Source organism: Hippocampus bargibanti, linkage group LG03, assembly GCF_051943395.1.
Source record: "Hippocampus bargibanti isolate YZ-2025 linkage group LG03, ASM5194339v1, whole genome shotgun sequence".
NCBI lineage: Eukaryota > Metazoa > Chordata > Actinopteri > Syngnathiformes > Syngnathidae > Hippocampus > Hippocampus bargibanti.
In genome coordinates, this window is record NC_142736.1 from 21550453 (window position 1) to 21556841 (window position 6389).

Consider the following 6389-nt stretch of genomic DNA (forward strand, 5'->3'; position numbering starts at 1 on the left):
GCAGTTTCATTCGTTCAGTGACCACGCTATAACTCAAGGCACTCTTGAGTTCAAATCACATTTCCCCATTGGAATGAATCGAAATGGCATTCATTTCTTCCAAAACACAAACATACACAGACACGCAGCATGTGATGGATTTTCATCATTTTTTCAGAATTTTAAAAATGAATACGAGTCAGGGCAGCATGGTGAGCGACTACTTAGGACGTACGCCTTACCTGGGAGAGGTGTAGGGTTCAATTCCAGCTCCAGGTGGGCCGTCTGGTGAGGAGTTTGCGTGTTCTCCCCATGCCTGACTGGGTTTTCTCTGGATACTCCGATTTCTTCGCACATTCCAAACGGAAGCATGGCAAGTTGAGGGAACACTGTGAATTGTCCCTTGATATGAGAGTGAGCGTAAATGGTTGTTTGTCTCTGCTTGCACTGTGATTGGCTGACAAACAGTTCCGGGTGTACCCCATCTACTGCCCAAAGACAGTTGGTATGGGCTGCAGCACACCCGTGACCTTTGTGAAGATAAGCACATTAGAAAATGGATGATTGGATGGATAAATACTAGTCAGTCTTTCCAATTGATAAATAATAATTATACATTACAATACATCTGTGCTGTATGTCATGCATATTAGCATGACAATAAAGCTGACTTTGACTTTGATTTAATTTTTAAGCGCCTTTCAAGACTCTCAAGGACACTTTACAGTCACTGGATATTTTTGTGTGTGGGTGAGCAGCAGCAGCCATGTACACAGGTATTGTTATCTCAATCATTCGTTACAAATACCTTTGTTTAAATGGGTTATAATACTCTGGCACTGACACTGTTTACTAGCCCATTGGTGCTGTTTTACAGTCTTTCTTAACACTGAGATAAACAGACCCAAGCAAAGCAATTGTGATACGGTATTTTGAATATAAAAGGTGAGCAAAAAACAATCATTTGTCAGTTGAGGAAAATGTTTGTTCCTCTTTTTATTGTTGAATAATGTGAGCTTTTATTTCAGGAGGGATTCATGTCTGCTTTGTCGTGAGAACACAGTTGTCCTTGAATGACCCAGGCCAATGAAACCAGGAAACAGTGCCGATAGGGTGGGTGAGTGACAGATGAGCTCACGGGGACTGCATTGAATGTGGCTTTCACAAAGAACTCAACAGTACTTTAAAGCATTTTATCGTGCCATTTATTCTGTTGTCATCCCTCAAATACGCATCAAATTGTTTCCAATAACAAGGTTAGAAAACAAAAAAACTTGGGGATTTATCCATTTAAACCCCACATTGGGTTCGTCTGTGTAAGCTCTCAGTCGTACAGGAGTGGTCCATCGATGAGAAGGTTTCTTCAGCCGTCATCTGTACAAATTTGAAGGTTTCGGACGTTTCGCCTCCTATCCAAGAGGCTTCGTCAGCGAACTAAAGTCTGACTGGTCGTATCGGCCCTATTTATATATCCCTAATGTCCAGCCATGGCGGCGCCGGACACTGCTATGATAGGTCCCACATTGGGTTATTTTGCACAGAGATCCCTCTTTTAACACTATTTTGGAGAGTTATTCATTTGATATATTTTTTTTTCATTAAACGATAAAGCCAAAAGGTTTATCTATTACCTTTTAGAGCCATATTTTGTGATTTATTTTACCCAGCAGTGTTTGTTATTAGCTAAGCGATTCAGTCGCCATCTATTTTACATTAAATGTACTTAAACTTCAGTTATGCAACTTGCGGCCATCTTCACTTCTACAGCCCACCAAAAGCAAACCTACAATCTAATTTGCCGAGTCAAGGAAAGCAACCAAGCATCTTCTGGACCTGTATGCAGTTTTTAAGTCTCACTTGTGTGACAATATTAAACTCTTATAAATATTTCCAAGGCTTGTATTATGGTGACAGTTTGAGCCGGTAATGAGTCATTCGTTTTTGGCATTATTATCTCTTTTGGGAAATTTGCTTTGGCATGAAAACAACTTGGATGTCAACCAATATTGTTCTGAACTTTGGAAGTTTTGCTGTGGAGTAAATGCCAAGAGAGAATCTTTGCCGAGAGAGCCTAGAGATAAGACATGTTTGGAAGCAATCCATCTTGCTTATTATCGGGTTGCAAAAAAATGGGTGTTTTCAGATATTAAGCAGGAATCAAATGTGTCTAACTACATACAAGATATAAAAGAACATGTGGTGACCTTTCAAGCAAACATGATAATTGTCCCTCTGGACCTTACCAGATGTTTTATTGCGTGGCTCCCATTATGCTTAGAAGAAAGGAGTAAACTTGAACCTCTTTGGCACATATCAGAGCTTCACACACGCAAAGCACACAGTGGCTTGTAGCCAGAAATAACATTTAAAAATGACTGTAATGTGTATAGGGACAAATGAAAAGTAGTTTTAAGAAGGATTTACATGATTTGCTTAATGTTTGCATTAAGAAAATAAAACTTAATTTGTTATGTTGACAGCTTCTATGAGCTTGATTGTGCAAGAGCACACCAGAAATTTGAGCAAATCTGATTTGGGGCCCACTGATCATCTGGATCCTTTCTCTGGAGCATTTAGTTTTTGTCATTTTGTATTCATGAATAAAGCAGCTCAACGCCCACCTGTAAAAATAAAAAAGGAAACTATGTATTACATTTAGTCCAGACACAAATAGTATCCAAATATGCTTATTAAACTCACAACTGGTACCTTGACCTAGAAGTTAAACTTTCTCCATGACTACCCTCATAACTTAATCAAGCACACAGTGTGTGTTATGCCTATAATGGTGTGGCGTCCCGGGAGACTTCTTTGTAGTTTTCTGTTTCTCTCCCATGCATGGCTGCGGAGGAGGATTCAACAAACCAGCAAGGGTTCCGTTGATGCAACACATATTCCCTGTCTTGCAGTCACATTGAGGGCTAATTTAAAGCAAAAGTAATTCCCCCCCTCCCAATAAAAATTCCATCAACCTATTTGTCAAGACATGCTCACTTTTGAATTGTAATTTATTTTAAAGAAATGTTTGAAATAGCTATGCCTTGAACAGGATTAATAATTCCAGACTGCCACCTGTTGGACAAACTCAAATCAATCAGCCACAAACAAAAGTTTTAGCATACTGTACTGCGCCTCCTCTGTACTGCGGCTTGGGGACCTCTACTGTACTGTAATATCTATCTGGCTGTGTGAACTTTACAAAGAGTAAACAACCCATCGACATCAATATGCGCTTTCACTCAGTAACAATTAAAGCACCCCGCTATTAGTTACAGTAAGTATATGCCTGACAAGATCAGCATATGGGAGGGACACTTGTTGGACACCTCTGTTATAGCTGCATTGCAGTGCTACCTCAGCAGTTAGAACTACATCAGATTTTACAAAACTTTAAATGGTTCTCATTCAAATGTGTTGTTTCAAACCCAAGTGTTGCCACATGCCGCTTACAGACAAAATGTAAATAAATGTCAATGTAAAGTCTGTAATTATTCAGTTCATGTTCTATCACAACAGTATTGAAAATATTTAGGGGGGGAAATTGGATATATGTGTGAAATTAATGGAATCCATTATGTTTTCACCATATATTACTGTGGCCGAAGCCTACTTGAAGAACCTGAATGCAAAAGCATAGACGAAGAAGAGGGTTTGGAAGACAAGCAGACAAACATGATGCAGACAGCGTCCTGCGACTGACTGGCAACAAATATAGGGTGTAGTTGGGCTTCCGCCCAAAGTAGGCTGGGATAGGCTACAGACCTCCAGCATTGGCAATGTCACAAATGTCATTTAAACATTCGTTCAGATGGTCTCTTCTTATTTTCCCTTTGGTTTTTCCCTTGAGGGTCGCCCCAGTGAATCAGCGTCCTCCATCTAACCCTGTCTTCCTCTTCTCACATGAATCCTCTTGTCTCTAGTTTTGATTTATAAACTAACAAATAGAATATTGAAAAAAAAAATGAAAACACCTGTGCCTTTTATAACACTTGTCTTGTTCATGTAATAAAGATTACTGTTAATCCAAAAACAATGGATGGACGGATGGATGGATGCACCAACTACAAGGTACAGTGAGACTTCAGCTTACGAACACCTTACCTTATGAACTTTTCGGTTTACGAACGTCAAATTTATGAAAATTAAACCTTGAAATACGCACTACTTTTCGCGATACACACCCACCACGGCTGGCGGAGTGATCTTCGGATCTTCGGCGGAAGCACACGACCGAACAATGCTCCAGCCGGCGCACCTTTCCACATCCCCTCTATCTGAATTCACACGTCGATTGCCTCCGATGAGCTTTTTGCAGATAATTTTACATTTAGGAAATGAATGCAAGATGGTCACCGTCGAGGAGAAGAAGAAGATCATTGAGAAACACGAACAAGGTGTGCGTTTGTGGCGTCACATGTGCACACCGCGGCTGTCATGTGAATCTCATACTGACACATCTCTCACGCTGTGTGTCACTTCTCTGAGAGTAACTTTCTCCGACCATTCTACAAATAAAGAGCCTGGTATCGTTCACCATTGATCCATCCTTCGCCTAAAAGCTTTACACAAAGGCGTTATTTAGTCGATGCTTTCACGTGACTAGTGACACTGAAATTGTCACATGCGAGTTGACAGCTGGGGCGAGGCCGCCGCTCGCGACCTCCGCCAGCCGAAGAAGACACTTCAATTTCATTTCAACGAGTCGCTGTCACTTCACCAGTGACATGATTACGACGCTTGTGCTGGCAAGTCCAACAGTTTGCTTTGCCGGAGGTGATTGTTACCCGCGATCGCGTAAGTTTGGTGCTTTCCGGGATCGCGAATGTGCGTGGTATGCGTGTTGATCCCCCTCATCACCGATACTGGGACATTTCAACGAGTCGCTGTCACTTCACCAGTGACATGATTACGACGCTTGTGCTGGCAAGTCCAACAGTTTGCTTTGCCGGAGGTGATTGTTACCCGCGATCGCGTAAGTTTGGTGCTTTCCGGGATCGCGAATGTGCGTGGTATGCGTGTTGATCCCCCTCATCACCGATACTGGGACATTTCAACGCGTCGCTGTCACCTCACTAGTGACATGATTACGACGCCTCGCGCCTCGCTGTCTTGTGCTGGCAAGTTCAAGAGTTTGCTGGCAAGTTCAAGAGTTTGCTTAATTAGCGCCCTTGCGTCAGTGATTGTTAGCAGCGATGGAGTAAGTTTGGTGCTTTCCGGGATCGCAAATGTGCTGAACGGATCGCCCCGCCCACCTTCATTTGTCGTGTTTTATTCCGTGTCCGTGGAATCATCGGACTCGCGCCTTTTGTTGTAATAAAATCTCTGCCAGCACCTACGGGACTCGAAGTAGATGCAGATGACATCAAGGAACTTGTTGCTGACCATAATGAGGTTCTCAACACAGAGGATTTGATTTGCCTTCAAGAGGACAAGCAGAAGAAGGCCACCCAGGAGTTGATGTGCAGGCTTTTATTGAACAGTTCCATCCAGAAAAGGCTATGAGAATCATCAACATGATGAATGATAACGTGATGCCTCAGTTTCGTAAGACCTTACACGTCAGAAAGCAACAGGTGTCAATTAAGAGCCATCAACGACCATTACAAATGTAAATAAAGTGACTTTATTATACCGTGCAGTGTATTTCTTTCATTACAATACAGTAGCACATTTATTATACATAGAATAAGGTATGTTGTGTGTAGTTTTAAGGCTTTTTTAGTTGAAAATTATATTTTATGGAGACCTGGGAACGGATTATTCTCATTTTAATGGTTTCCTATGGGAATTTTTTGGGGAGGTACACACTTTTCGCCTTACACACTCAGTTCGTAAGCCAAGGTCTCACTGTACTTAATTCCCGTTGCTGCACAAGAGTAGGACAATGTTGGCATCGGGTGTATGCCAACATTGTCCTCCTCCCAACATGTATTTGTGCTACAACTAGGTACAGTAGTTGTAGGACAAATACATGTTGCAGTGAGGCATATTTACAATGTACTCGTGGGCATTTTGGACTCCTCGTAGGTTACAAGAGGCTACTAGTGAGTGTATGACACATTCATAACACTGTAGTAACTACAGTACGGTATTAGGAACTACAGTGTAGTTGGATTTTGTTTTTATAGAGTAGGCCACAATTAAGGTTCAAATACGTACTAATAGACCGAAGGTGGTACTATTATTGGGGGGAAACGTTACTCCATTATATCATGCCAAATTTGTCTAAATAGGGGGGGGGGGACAAAAAGCGTCGGGGTACAATAAAATGACAGTCATGAAAAGCTCATACGGATTTCCATTTGTGGTTTGCGCAGTGCTTTTTCTGCGTTCAGGGGGCGCTAGTACATCTGGTGTTACTGACTTAGTTGAAGTGGAAATCGCCATGATTGGTCCAGATCCGCAACGAG